This window comes from Gasterosteus aculeatus, chromosome 14 (genome assembly GCF_964276395.1).
Source record: "Gasterosteus aculeatus chromosome 14, fGasAcu3.hap1.1, whole genome shotgun sequence".
Classification (NCBI taxonomy): Eukaryota; Metazoa; Chordata; class Actinopteri; order Perciformes; family Gasterosteidae; genus Gasterosteus; species Gasterosteus aculeatus.
The window spans coordinates 9,512,267-9,527,624 of NC_135702.1; the positions used below are offsets into that span (position 1 = coordinate 9,512,267).

Genomic DNA, 15,358 nt, shown 5'->3' on the forward strand with positions numbered 1-15,358 from the left:
TGCCGATGAATTTCAAAGTATGCGTCACAGAACAGACATCCACCAGGATGCGCCCACATAGCGTAGGAAAATGTAGCCATGTGATTGTGACTTCACACAAAGAAAATACACACAGACAGACACAAAGTCACTAAATCAAAGTCTCTGTCGTACAAGAATAATTTAAAGATTTAAAACCAGAAGAAACGAAAGGATTGTGCAGTCAGTCTGCAGGTGAGTGTGAAACCAAAAACTACACCGATACAATGATTCTTCAACACCTGTATGTCTGTTGCTTTTATCTTTTATCGGCCCAACAGAAGCAACACAAATAACACTTGTAAGACCTTACAGACATTAAGCAGAAACAGACAGCACGGAGCTGCTGTTGCTATCAGTGAGATACAAAAAGGACAAGGCCCCCAAACACACACACACACATACACAAAAAAGCCTACACGTGTCAGGATAGAAAGAGTGCGTTGGCGTCGTCAGACTCCATCAGACAGGCTGTCAGGACAAATGCTGGGAAGCACCAGTTCAACTGTGTGCATGGCCGCCACACAGCCATAGAAGAGGGTTAAAAGCATTACAAATCATCAAGGTGTGACAGGATTGTAACGAGCCAGCGCACAAACACCAACTGACAACACGCTGTCAGTGCACCACCTTTAGCTCACTCGCTAAAGTAAGTAACCTTTCAGCACGGCGTAAAGGCCCGAGGCAGCGCGGAGTCAACCGCTGGTCGAGGATGGACAGCGAGAGAGAGGAGGAGAGGCAGACGGGGGAAACCAGTATCCATTGAGCGGTGAGACAAAAGGACGTAGGGGCCCTCGTCACACTCGAGAGAGAGAGAGAAAATATACTCCCGAAAAAGAAAATGGGACAAAAACCTTGAGTGACCCACTTTTTCAACCTAAGTTGACGGGTGACTGCAACACACCCAAAAGCGAGTCACCCGTAGCTGTAGGTGTGCGTCTTTGTGGGGGGGTGAGGAGAGGAAGACGTGCGTTGGAAAGCAGCGTGTGCCTCTGTTCATCTTCACCTCCCTCCTGATCTCTGTCAGCTGTGTTTTCTTCTCCCGCTGCAACTTATGATCATTTCCAGCCATATATTGTTTTGATTATCGGTGGTTGTCGGATTTGCCTTTGGTAAGAGTGTGACCTTTATAAAGTGTTTCAGTCTCTAGTTTTACGGGGAACTGTTGGTACAGCAAATTATTATTTTATCACACATACTCGCTGAAAATGTACAACTTTGTCTAATCTTTTACACTCATTTTGAACTATCTTGGTACTTGTTTTGATCATTGCAAATGCGTGTCATTTGTTGAATTATTATTCATCATTTAGTGCTCCTGATCTGAATCGCTAATATTTTGAGATAGATAATATTCTCTTTTTTTAAGAGAAAAGCCGGCGCAGCAGCATTTAAAAAAAAAGGAGTAAGCTATCAAAGAGAATATAAAAGAGGTTGACCAATGCCCTCCAACAGATGTAACAGAGATTCAAATTACTACCTGCATTATCCAGACGGTGTCTTTAACAACCATGTAGAACTCCAGCTTGTTTTTGTTTGAGTCACCAAATGCTTTAACAGGCTCTGCCTCCAGAGCTAAATTAACTCTTAGGTTGTGTCCCAGTCTGAAAATACCTCAGAGTATTTGTTCTTGCGGCGGTCGCTCTTCTGACTGCAAGCCTTTTAGGGCCCTTTCTTTGTTGCTCATCCAGAGAGTTTATTTAAAAATCAGTTTTGCCCTCTTTTCCTTCGTCAGTCCACGCCTTAAAGACTTACCCTAGCAGATGAAAAATAGACTTATTCTCATTCCTCCAACAGAGGATGAAGACATGCATGTTCCCGCGTGTATAAACACACATTTATGTTTGATGTCCCACCCTTGCTCAGACAGTCAGATGTTCCGATTGCTGCAGACATCTGACGAGCAGCTTCCTCCAGTAAATGAACATGCATGTTAAAAATATCCAAAATAATGCACAAAGTGAGCATTGGCCAGACAGAAGCCATTGCCTCTATGAAAGGCATTAAATCCCCAGAATAATGTTTATCTCGGTTTTATATTTCCAGCACAAATCCTGCTTTTTAATTTAAAACATTTATGTTTACCTCTACTAATTAAACTAGGTAATGTCTTCACAAAACTCATAACCCATAACTGTGGCAGCATGACACGCACAACATTGTCCTGTAGAGATTAAGGACTCACAACTCCAGCAAAGATAATAAAGTAAAGCAAGCTTACAGCTTTCCAAATAAACTTTTTTTATTTTACATCAAATATTTTTACTTGAGTTCAAATCTCAAATACACAAAGTATCTAGATTAGCTTTTGTAGCGTTAGCTGCATAGAGAATCTCTTGCGAATAATCAACGTGGCTAACCAGCTAATGTTAGCTGTTTGGTTAGCAGACTGACAAGCGGCCTTTCTCCAACTTTCAGAACAGAACTTTCCTTTAAATTGATTGATTTATCCTCATTATATTGGGGCGGGTAGTGGGGGGGGGGGGGCACCATCTGCAACCCCCCTAAACACAGATAAGAACCCACTGGATTAGCTGCTGTCGCTAGCTACAGGAAACCAAACCGCTAACCAAGCTAGCTGCTGGCTTTTGGATTTGTCTTAACTATAAAGAAACTATGTTAAAAGGGTAGAGAACTTTCTGTAGAGCAAACTAAAGCTAAAAAGAAACGTAACAAATGGTGACCAGAATCTAATGCGAATATATCTGCTGGATGTAAAACTGTTTGCCGTATTAGTTCATTGTAATTCATTCAACCTGCAAAAATAATTCACTTTGTTTTGGTTTTGTGCAGGAAAAAGGATATAATGGCTTTTTACAGAGTTATTTTTTAAAGAGGTCTAGCCCTGAGACTCAAATGGCGACAGAAAATGGCCCAAACATCAATACTAATCCACCTAAATAGGATAACATCATTTAACCTGGATATTGCTACTAATGCATTCAATTTATCTTTGGATGCTGTTAAATACACTCTGGTGGATTGATGTGTTTACAGTGACCTTCTGTAGTGCTTCAGTGGGTGTCCTGTCCTTCAGACTGTATTTGTATTTTTGTGTCTTAAGTGCATGAGCACACATCTGATGGAATTACAGTATCTATGCATTAGTACCGTGAAAAATAAAAGGACGACAACATTACATCATGGTTATTGTCCATGCTACGGTCGGTAAGAAATTAAAGTTCACAGTAAGTATAACGGGAGAAATGAAAGTAAGACTCAAGACCTGCAGACTCATGGCAGAAGCCGCGGCGTTTCGTTTCATGTTTAAATCTTTTTCCTCAGCTGGAGAGAGATGACATAAGCCGGCAGAGCCGACACAGCACATGAAAAATGAAACGCTACATTGCCTAAAAATTCACTTACGTAAGAGCCTCGACTGAGATGTGCATTTTAGAGTAGAGTGACAGAGAGGGGAAAAAACACGAGGAATTAGGACAGAGAAGCATCCAGGCGGGAGGCAGAGACAGCAAGACAAAAATGTCCACATTTAATTGTCTATTACAGGCCTGTGCAATTCAAAAAAATGTGTCCTTTGTATTATTTCGGCTGAAATACAGAGCCTTAACATGGCATGGAACAAGCTACGCAATTATTCGGACATATCCCACAAGCTTTGGGATGTTTTTTTTAATCTCGTGCGCTCTGGGAAGATTTTCTCCCTCGCAAATCATCTTGCAGTCTTTTACACAAACAGACACACTCACAGGCGGTGGAGATTTAGTATCCGTGATCAACACTCCATCTGACAGTAGAAGGGATATAATTCTCCTGTATTTCTGGAAATACGCCACGTTAGTTTTGGTCGGGACAGAGCGGGACTGTTTTGCATTCCCCCCCCACACATCACCATTCCTTCCAGTGACTCAAGTCAGTGTGTTGGTGAGCGTGTACTCTGAATGACATTGGAGAGGCACATACGTTGTTTTTTTTCTTTCTCTTTCATAATCTCTCCTGAAATTCACATGTGACTGACAGTTAATTCACTAATATTGCTTTTCTGTTGCCCAGTACCAGACTGACTGATGCAAGCCAAACAGGATCGACTGGAGGCCGATGCATGCTAATCAGAGATAACCAGAACCGTTCCTTTGCCCTGACGTGCACCAGCCACAGCCTGCCCACTAACACGTCCTACACTGTATTTGCTGAGCTGGTTTGTTTGAGAACAACCTGATCTTGCAGGGCTTAGAATTATTGACTGGTAAAAACTTCAGACTTAACAATGTTCCAGCAAAATGTTTTGCATTTAGCATTTTATATAAAAAATATATATTTATTACTATATGCTAAATAAAAGAAAATTTCTATATGTACAGTATTCAGGATCTAAGCAATTGAGACTTTAAGCCAATTTCGGGCCTCAAAACAAAAGAGGCCAGCTTCAGTGTATTCTGGATGTGCGCTCTTAGTGATTAACCATAATAATCCCAATGCTCCTGTTTTGTGAGTGAGACAGGGAGGCACATCTCTGCATTGAGCAATGTATCTTGCATAGCTGCATTGAGCATTCGGACCGACACACACACACACACACACAAAATCGCACTTGAGCTCTCATCCAAACACACTTCCATAAAACTGACGCATCTGCTAGTGAAAGAACAAAGGCCTTGAAGCGCGATGCCACAATGAGTCTGCCAGAGGAGAATCGGATTCTCCCGTTGCTGTGTTTTTTTTCCCCCCACTGAAGCCGCCTCTACCCTGGCGGGCTAATTCGATTCATTACAGCTAATTGCGACAGTGTAAAACACTAGAAGCTTCCACTGTGTGTGGAGCAGTGGGTCTCCTCACGCAGTCCGGCCATCTGTTTGGTTTTTCTGGACCACGTCTATCTTCAGCAGACAGAAGAAGAAGTAGGCCAGGTAGATGCTTTACTTTACGCGCCTCCATAAACACTCTTATCGCACTATAAGCCCGAGAAGCTGATGTGTGGATCTCTTTCTTTCACTTAAAACTACTGGGGGGGGGGGGGGGGTAAAGTGAGTAAAGACAAAGTCAAGCGTGAAGACAAGACTCCAGCGAGGTGAAAGCAAAGCACATGACTGCCACAGATTGGGCGCACGGTCACCTCACGCGGAAAAGGGCGCGGCCATCTTTCGCTGAAAGATTTATGGGAGGTCTTCTGATCCGGTGCCCTCGCCGTGAATTCACTCAGGCGATCGATGGGAGTTATGAATATCTCTCGGCGCGGCGCGACAGTAATACAATTATTCCACTTTGCTGAGGCCCGGAAAGCAGACTGTGGGCACCGCGGGGGCCTCGTATGGATCGCGCACTGTTTTCGCTACAAGGTCGCAACTCAAGGCGATCCGTCACAACCACACACACACACACACACACACACACACACACTTACAAGAACACACTGAACACACACACCGTTAAACATCCACAGTAGGGGAGCGGCATCCCTCTGCGGCCAGTAACTAGGTGCACACGAGGGCAGAAGCTTTCAAAGAAACACCACTTCCCCACCGAGGGAAACGTGTGTTTTGTGCTACCAGGCAACCGTCCTTGTGAAGATCACATGACGAGGCCTAAAGGAGGAAGTGTGCGTCTCTCTAGGGTGAATGCCGGTAGGGTGTGAGGTTGTCTGCGGCGGGTTGTGTCGTAGAGCGCGTGTGTCAAAGCTTCTGGTGACACGGGGGAATCCTTGAGACACCAAGTCTTCTGGCCGACGTCCAATCCACTGCAGGGAGGGAGGGGGGTCGGGGGCAACGCCATGTCAAGCATCTCTCACGTCCCACTGAGGACATTCAACAGAGGACTGCAGAGCTTCTTTGGAATTAGACTTCATGATTACATTTTTGTTGATCTCCAGATTTTATTTTTTTCTAATTGTTCCCTGAGCTTCGGTTAATAGCTTTGAATTTAAAAACACACATCAGCATTTCTCATATTTAGAAAGTCCAACATCAAAGCGTTGTCTCCAACCCTTAACATGCTTATCATCTCATCTCCTTTGAAAATCCATCGCTGAAAATGCAGACTTTATTTTTCCTTCTTTGAAAAGGTGCCTCTTTGGGCAAACAGAGATCGTTTTCTTCATCTGAGGTTTGTTTGGACATTTAAGCGTGTGTCAAAGCTCAAGTGTCAGAGCTTCTAATCCCATCTAACAGATGAAAACAACTTGCAAGTAGAGGTTCGTCAGTATTTGTAGTTACAGCTGCAACTATTAGTCCGTCAACAGCAAATTGTATTAATATTTGGATGATTTACTGTTGGCTTCCGTAGATTTTCAAGCAATGCACGCTCGGTGTCGTCTTCTTAAATATATGGCTTACCTCCTTGTCTTCTTCATGCCTGACCAACAGTCCAAAAGCCTGAGACTTTGGACTGTTGCTCAGACGAAAAACAACAACAACAACAAGCGAATAAAAGACATCTGACTGAACGACGAACAGACGAAATAATCCGCATTAGGATCGGACTGTCCTGCGCTGTGGGGGGGTCAGCATCTCAGGGCGGCTACCAACATTTGCATCACACGGTAGAAATCGGTTCACCGGTCAGATTAGCGTGTCGGACAGTGCAGACATGAGTACGACAGTTAGCGTGTGCACCGGCCCTTGTGTGAGGGGGGGTTGGTTGGGGGGTGAAGAATATGACACCCTGTGCCATGACACTTTCTAGTAACAAGTGGGCTGCTGCATCAATAATGTATGACGGGGGAAAGGGACGTCGGGGGGGGCAGAGTGGTGTGTGCAACCCAGCAAGCCCTTTTATCTAAATCTAGCAGTCAATTAGCGGGTGTGTATTGAGCGCCACGTGTGTTTGAGATGATACCAGCTGTCTCCTAAACATCTGCACTTCACATGTTTGTGTTTTCATGTTGGGGTTTAAAATTCTGAAATTCCTCTGGCTTTGTACTGTTTGATAACACACACACACACACACACGCGGCATGATTCCAGCTAGGAGAGCTACTGTACTGGTCTCCTCACAGATGTGAGAGAGAAAATACTTCTTGAGTTGTCACTCCGAACCAATCACAAGCGCTTCGCCCTGAGCGCGCTCTGCCATTTATTAGGTCCGCAAAGTGGGCCACATGAGAGGGAGCAGCAGTGACGATGACACATGGGGACGTCATGAAACTGGAGCAAAACAAAAAAGGACAACAGAGGGAGGAAATAAAAAAAAGGAGCTGACAAGGAATGAGAGAAAGAAGGAGACATGGGAATGTGGTGACCATGTGGACACCACGTGGACACCACAGAGGAAGCTCCGAAGCACCTCGACAAAGCCGCACATGAGGAATCACTTTGCGTTCTCTTCCTCCCGACGTTCACAGGCAGCTCGTCACTCAGCGTCGGTTGTTCTTTTAAAACAGAGAAATCTAGTGGGTGTGAAGTGAACACCGTTTGCAGCAGCTTACAAGGTTTTGGGGCATTTTCACACACCGGTGTCAAACTTTGTTTTATGCCCATTCACACTGGTCCAATTTCTCATGTGTTAATAACCTAAACTCTTCTGTTTGAGTCAAAGTGCCTGTTTGGCCTTCCAGTATCGCGCAGTCGGGGTTATTTGCACAATGTTTCTGTCGAGACGGGTCGCATAACTCTGACAGAGACCATCCATGGTTGGTTGTTATTGGGCCGTGTCCCCGGCCTCCACATCGTTTTTACGTTAATTATCTTTTAACGTGAAACCTGCCAGCGCTCTCTCGGGAAGAGGTTAAGCTGGAAAAGCCGCAGAGAGTCGGATTGGTCGTTTCCATTCTGCTCTCGGCGGCGGTGTAGAATAAAAAGACAGACGACTAACGGTGGACTTAAAAAAACAGAAAGACGGACAACGCGAAAATACATTCAGCGATCGATTTCCATTCACGTTTCTGTTGACCTGCTCAGATCACGTTCAGACGGATCGCACACACAGTTTGGCGGATAACGTTTGCCGACTGGTGACGTGTGCAAAACATCTTTTTTGCAGACGCGGGCAGGTTGACTGAAGATCGGTTGTCGAGACCAAATTGGGCTTAAAATCCGTCTTTATATTGTATAGTGGGCTCCAGGCTGAATAGCGCTGAGCGGCAGAGAGAAAGAGAGTGAGCGTAATGGTCGGGGGGGAGAAAGGGATATTAAGTGACATAAAAGAGATATTACAGAAGGAGGGATGTAACCGAGGGGCATTCAGTGAGGAGATGGAGGAAAGGGGAGCGACGCAGACCACTATAATGAAATCCGATCCTCCCCGGGGGGCCTCCGGTCCTCCAGTCCCTCTGCAACCAGCGGCTCAACACACAATGAGAGGAGGCAGAGTCAGAAAGAAAAGCGCACAGTGCAATCGAACTTCTCCACACATCTGCTGGCTTTTTATTCCCCTGGTTCGTCACGTTTCTCGACATGGCACAAATGCCCGTTGAGACAGGAGGGATGGTTTCTTTCTGCCTCACCATCTCCACACACCCGTCCTCCAACAGGCATCTAGAGGATTTACTCTGAAACTGTATGCGCCCCCCACCCCTCATAGGGAGTCGGTAAGTCATATTTTTTAGCATATTAGCATTTATTGATATTATTATGACACTGCCGTGCAAGAAATCCCTAAACTACAAATTGTATTCAACTTTATTTCTGAAAAAAGCAACAAGGACAAATACACCACAATGTTTTATTCTAAATAAATAAAAACTGAACCAAAAAAACATACGTTGTTCTTGTGAACAATTCTGTATGATTTTGTATGTTTGAGTATGTCTTTCTTTTATTGGTCCTGGTCTTATTTCCGAAAAAAGTCTCAATCACAATCTATGTCATTGAGCTCTTGCCTGTCTGTAACACACCCGCGTTTCTATGTGCAGGACACACTTCATCCCAACTTAATGTGGTGGAGTGTGATTGTGCCTGTGTTGGCCCGTCCTGACAGTGTGCTTCTTCTTCTCAACTCCAGACACAAGTGCAGCCCGTCACTTATAATGTGTTCTTTTTATAGCACGGCCTCTTTCTCATTCTGCAACGTCTCTCCCTCGGTCTCTCCCTGGCTCACTTACGCAGAAGGTTTCCTCCCCCCTCAAACCACACACACACACGCTTCTAATAGCCCGGCCGCCTGGAACAAGTGCCATTTATTGAGCAAACCCGTCCGACTGCCGAGTGCAAAAACAGTCCAATGACAGAAAGCCTGAGGGCAAAGGAGAGGAACCCACGGACAGAGACAGAGCGTCGAAGGGCCCAATTGATTTAGCGAGCTGCACATTGTTTCTACCTACTCAGCAATGAGTCTGGGTATCATCTTCAATCTTCAATTTCAGTAACTTAAAAAGAAAAAGGTTTAAAAAGTCGATTCCATACTAAATCTATTTATTGTAAATACAGTTTGTCCATATTCATGCAGGTGTCACTGAGAAAGCGGGTCTGCAAGTGAATATGTGCGTCCCGTCGGGCGGAGGAGGAGGAAGAGGAGAAGGTGTCTCAGCTCTTCGTCGTCTGCAGCTACAAAAAAAGCTAATCGGGTCTGAAGTGCCGCCTCCATCGTCTCTGACCTTTCAGCTCGGCTGTGGAAACGACTTCACGGGTGGTTTACGTCCGCAGGAGGACGGCGCTGACAGATCCTGCCGCGCCGCTTCCAGCGCAGGAGAAAAAAAAACAAGAAGAAGTAGTCCCAACACTTAAAGTAAAGGTCCCAGGACTTTGTCCTGCAATCGTGCCCCACTGGAGTTGGAGGTGAACCACTGCCCACTTCTTCCCTCAAAGGGTAGACGCATTACGAAGTGATAGGAAATAGAAAATTGCCGGCACCGGGGATGCCGAAGAAGACGAGGGCGGTTAACAATACGTCCAACGTACAGCTTAACCGTCGGAGCTACCCAATCCTTACGACTGATAGCGACCCTCGGCAAGACGGCGGAGGGGAACCGACTCGGCGGTCCGTACTGTTCTGTAAACAAGGGGGGTCGGCTGCTGACATTTGGCATTGATTGTGTTGTTTTATAGGCATTCGTCAGTAAAGCCCCTATAGGACAATTAGAGAGAGCTTGCTTGCTTTTGCACTAAGGGGAGGGGGGGGGCGGGTGGGCTCTTGTCTTTGATCTCCTCCTGCTCTGCCCCCCCCCGGCTCGGTGGAAAACCCACACAAACAAAGATGGAAAGGTGATGCACCTCTAATTGGCTCCAAGCTGAAGGAAAGTAGAAGCAGCTGCGAATGGAGAGCAAAAGAAGGGAAAGAAAAGGGGAAGGTGGGTTCGGATGGAGACGATAGAAAGAGGAAGAGGTTCAGGGGAGAACGACGTGGGAAATAATGGAGAGAGAATACACGTCCATTCCTCTAGAAGCCAGGACCCGTGTATGCATGCACACTTTATCATAATTGAGCAAGAAAACATGGCCATTGTGCCCATTTATCTTGTGTCTTTCAGCCCTGATTTCCACCCGTAACCCGTTGTGAGTGACGATAATCCCATCTGTAATATATAGGACATCATGCATTAGCGCGCTGACGAGAGCAGCGCCGTGTGATACGAGAGAAATGGGTAATCTGATTGATAGCCAGTTTCTAATTCCCAGAGATTATGGCTTACATGTTTGCATGACTAGACAGGTTTCTGCTGCCTGCATCCTCAGAAAAAAAAGTGTTGCTTAGCTTTTAATTGTGACAGGTTATAACTGCGTAAAGCTTGCATGTTTTCTACACACTTCAAATGGCCTTTGATCCATTTCTCCAGGATGTGTGCTCATTATTTCTCACACATCCCAAGTGCTCAGATCGTGTCTCAATAGGCTGTACATCTCTTACATTTTCAATAAAAGTTTTCAATCAATGAATCATTTTCATTGTACTCTTTATTTTGGACTGAGAACAATGTCCCTGGGAGAGTCGCTTAAGTTTGGGTCCAAATACTCAATCCTACACCACCCATTATGCAATGGAAGATGGTTAATGACAGTGTGTATTAAACCCAGGACCAGTTTGAGTCGCTAAAATAGACTTTGGTATGTAAAATAAGTGGAATGATCATTTAATATTAACACTCAAGCACCAAAACAGCTGTACAAAGAGCTCTAAAGACCTGGTATTAATCTTCATGGACGCCATGTTGGCCACCATCGCGTTGTGGTCCACAAACCAGCTCTTTCTTTCCATCCCCCTCACTCCCTTGGAGAGCTGGCTGCGATTAACAGTCCGTGCAGCCTAGATGGGGTATACCTAGAAAAGCAGCAGGCACTCAGGGTTAGCGTCCGCCGCTAACTAGCACAGTTTCTCTGCACTGTGGCCAATTCCAGACGACAAGCCCAGTGACCGAGACAAAGGGCGGCATGTTACAGGGAGCCATGACGGCCGATGCTCAAAAAAGGGCCAAGCAGCTACACGGAGGGACTAAAGAGTCATCGGGGTTTAGGGAAGGGATTTTCCAAGTTTGTTCCCCTTTACTACTGTTCACCAGAGGAAAAGCCTGTGGCTGGATGCTTGGCACTGCACGTATACGAGTGCACGCATAGGAAGGAAGAAATACACAAACGCAGGGAGCAGCAATTACTCTTTGAAGGGCTGCAAGTTTTATGCACCTTTGACTTGGAACGTCCGGTCATGATCATCAGCTTCCCTACAGTCAAAGTTTAAAGTGAATGTCCGAGAATACCGGTCGAATGAACAGTGGACATACAATAAACCCCCCCTCATCCTTAAAACACACACACACACACACACACATACACACTGAGGGCTGAAGCTGGCGGGTCCGGCCACGCAAACTAAGTCCGGCTGCTTGACTGTCACTAGGTAGCAGCCGGAGCTGCTCCACCCTCGTGCCCACTGCCAACGGAGCAACGCCAGCGCCGCCTGCTCGTCACGCTGGACGAAGCGTGGGGGTGACGCACCGCCAGATACGATCGTTTTATTTCATACCGCTCAATGTTGTTGCATGATGTCATACCAAGCATGCTGCAAAATAATTTTAAAAAAAGATAGTAAAAAGCAGTAAGACTACAAACTAGCTCAAAAAAGGTTTTCATCCTCCATAACGGATCCCAGCAGAAGGAGACAAAGGGGCCGCTTCGTGCCTCATACTTGTTCCAGGTTGCAAGTGTCCAATGAAAGGCCGTGCGGGGCACCCATCTGGCAAGAGAGGCAGATCTGCTTCAACCCCTCTCCCTCCACCTCTTCACCTCCCCCCGTGCTTCTCTCCTCTCCTTCCCAACACTCGGGGTTTGACTGTGAGCCTGCAGCTCCTGTGTGCCAGCTGAGGTCACCGAGGCTTTCGCTGCCAAGCTCTCTCAACGACTGAATAAGCCTTTCTAAGAGCTACGGTCCCCCAAGCGCCCCCCCTTAGTGTGAAAAGAGGGTCACACAGACAGCTTGGCCCGAGGTACCACAAACAGAATCTCTCGCAGGGTGAGCCGGGTCTACCCCATTATTTTTCTTTCATAATTCTATTCCCACTGATCGCCGGCTTGTTTTGTTTGCTTGTTTCGTGACATCCAGGCAAACAAGCGTGAGTGAATTCTACTAATTCTACTACCACACACACACACACACACACACACACACACACACACACACACACACACACACACACACAAAGCGGCACAATGTCACCATTGGATTGATGCAGAAGTCACCTATAATCTCTGTATCAACCGTTCCTTTGTAAATTTATTAACCATTTTACGTTTAACTAATTTATCTTATTTTGAGGAAACTCGTTTTAGAGTTATGGTTAAATATCCGAATATACACTATTCCACCTTGGGCAGTTTTTTGTGAAACGTGATAAAGTCAGGTAAAATGTAGTGATTTAAGCCCCCCCCCGAGACCGGAGAGGCTGAACAGAGTGCTGGAGATCATAAAGTTTGGCCCGGCTGAGACGGGTTGGAGGTTGTGGACAATACCACCATTGAGGCCTTTTCAGGTTTGTCCTGCCTTGGCGTCCCCGCCCTCAGAGACACAAACCCACAGGTATTCCCTGGTTCAGAGGCATATTTCCCTTCAAACGAATCAATGGAAACAGCCTACGTAGTGAAAAAACAAAAATCCTATTTGGTCTCCACCCATTTCATGGGTGAAGGTAATGAAAGCTCCTTTTCTTCAATGAACTGAACTCACTAAAATGCTCAGCTGGTAATACGTGGGGGGTTTGGATCTTAATCCGCCACTTGGTGAAGGTGAAACAAATCTGTTATTTGTTTCACCTTCAACTGCAGTCCTGTGTGTGTGCGTGTGTGTGTGTGTGTGTGTGTGTGTGAGAAATGTTTGAACTGCGCTGTTGGTTTTTCATGTTCATGTTCAGAGGTGAAGCATTGAGGAACATGAACGAGATTCGTCAGTAATCGACCCAGTTTGTGTTATTTCTGCTCGGCTTAAAGAAGGGAAAAGTTGGCAGCTGTGCCGCCAAACATGTTTTGCCATTTTTTCCCCCCAACGAGCCCAGTTTAAAACCTGCCAAGCATCTCAGCATTCCCACTGAATGACACTGGGAAGGGGGGGGGGGTATCTCTATTTGAATCGCACCTCCTCCACAGCCAGACAGCGGCATCCTCCCGATCCCACTCAACCTCTGGCGGGAAACATCCTCCCATGGCGGGAAACATCCTCCCATCTCTGGACCCGGTCTGGAATAACACACCTATCGGCGAAGCCAAAGCAGGCCGAAGGTATACGCGTGAACACCGAGTGTGTGAGTGTCTCTGTTACGCAACGGGAGAGTTCTTCCCATCTGTGCCTCTGTGCGGCCCCCGCATCCCTGACCAATGAAGCGAGAAACGACAGCTCTGCCTTGCACTCTGCCTCCCTCGAGTCTTCCTCACAACACCGTCCCGCTCTTCCTTATTATTATCATCATCATCATCATCACGCCGCCCACTAAAAACACTCAATATTCATCTTTAGAACATCACCTTCCCCGTCAACGTCACGCTTGTCTGCCCGTCGGCTTAGAGCCCGGCTAGAAAACAAAACCACTCCGCGGGGGTGTCTGGCCCAACATTTTCACTTCTTATGCTCAAATTCCAGATTATCCCACTAAACGCACCGCCGGCCCCCTTCCTCCCCCACTCCCCCCCCCCCCCACCCCCGCTCAATCTCTGACCCTGCCCTTCCGGCCCGCCTAACTCCCCACAGGGCTCACTGTCGTGGCAAAGATGTTGAAACAAAGAGAGCAGACAGCGCGGCGATAATCCTAAAACACGGCAGCTGGGGAATTAGCCGGCCATTTGCCGGGGACTCGCTATCCGCCGAACGCGCACAAGCCGAAAAGCTGTCACGAGCCACGAGCATCGCAGCCAATTGCTGAAGCGGTTCGCCTGTACTTGTCATCAGGGAGGGAATGGTCATTAGAAGAAAAGAAGATGTCTTTCCCTTTCAGGGCGAAGATGTCTTGACGTGGTTTATCTGGCGATGTGGTTTGATGGTCGCGTCCTGCCTGGAGAACACATTTTGGCTGATTCCACCAGGGACCCCGGTGTCGGTGGTTCCATTCGAATACATGAATTATAGATGTACGGAGACCCGTTTTCTGTTCGGGATATTTAGGCAATGAGCAGCATCGGGTTTCAGACTGTAACACCAGCCGGGGAGATGACAGCAAAGTCTTGGGTACTGAATCTTACAATGCTTGTATTATTTAGCCTTTTATTTAACCAGGTGTAAGGCTTTACTGTACAGGAGCAGCTGGAACCCGGCCTTTCTGCCTACACACTCCCCCCCCCCCCTTGCTGCATCTTTCAGTTTTCTCATTCTGCGTTCTGTTTCTCTCCCTTTCACTATCTATCCGACAACCTTTTCTCCCCTCAACTGTCCCGGCAGCGGAGGGAGCGTTTGATGTCTGGTCCAATGTGGCGCCATTGCCAAATCTGTTACAATACAGTGCACCCTAAAAAATTAAAATAAAAGACCCCAGGAAAAATGTGCACGACTGCAGCTAACAGCACCTTGGGTAAACAACACTCAACGACTAGAAATCATGTCAAATATTTGAACTGCCGGAGCCGTGTTTGGCTTGCGATGGAAACTAACTGCAGGAATGATTGAGACACGCTGCACTGTTTTCGGGTTCTCAACTGCAAAGTCTGCTCCGGGCTGCACAGCTTTCTGCTTTTTACATTTTTTTTATTACAGTTGCCATGGCACAGCGGCTGCGACTGAGGGGTTAGAGATACGGTACATAATTGTTTGGAGACTGTATTTCTTTTGTCCTGCTCTGCAATAAAAGCACGTAAGGGAAAACCCTTTTGGCTTGGAGGCTCGGGGAATCGTCCTCTAGTCAATTACGTTTCAGACACAGAGAGACCGACGGACACCTGTGAATTGAATTTCATGCAAGGAGTCGTCTGAGAAAGGCAAGATTTCAACCCAGACGGACCACATTTATTGTTCACCCAACCGACTGGCTTCCAGGAACAAGCAG

General features: G+C 46.5%; 1 protein-coding gene across 1 annotated transcript in view; it reads right to left on the reverse strand.

Moving 5' to 3' along the window:
- The window catches only part of bcr (BCR activator of RhoGEF and GTPase), a 61,805-nt gene that overhangs the window by 43,308 nt on the left and 3,139 nt on the right, over window positions 1-15,358 (reverse strand). The window lies entirely within an intron of this gene.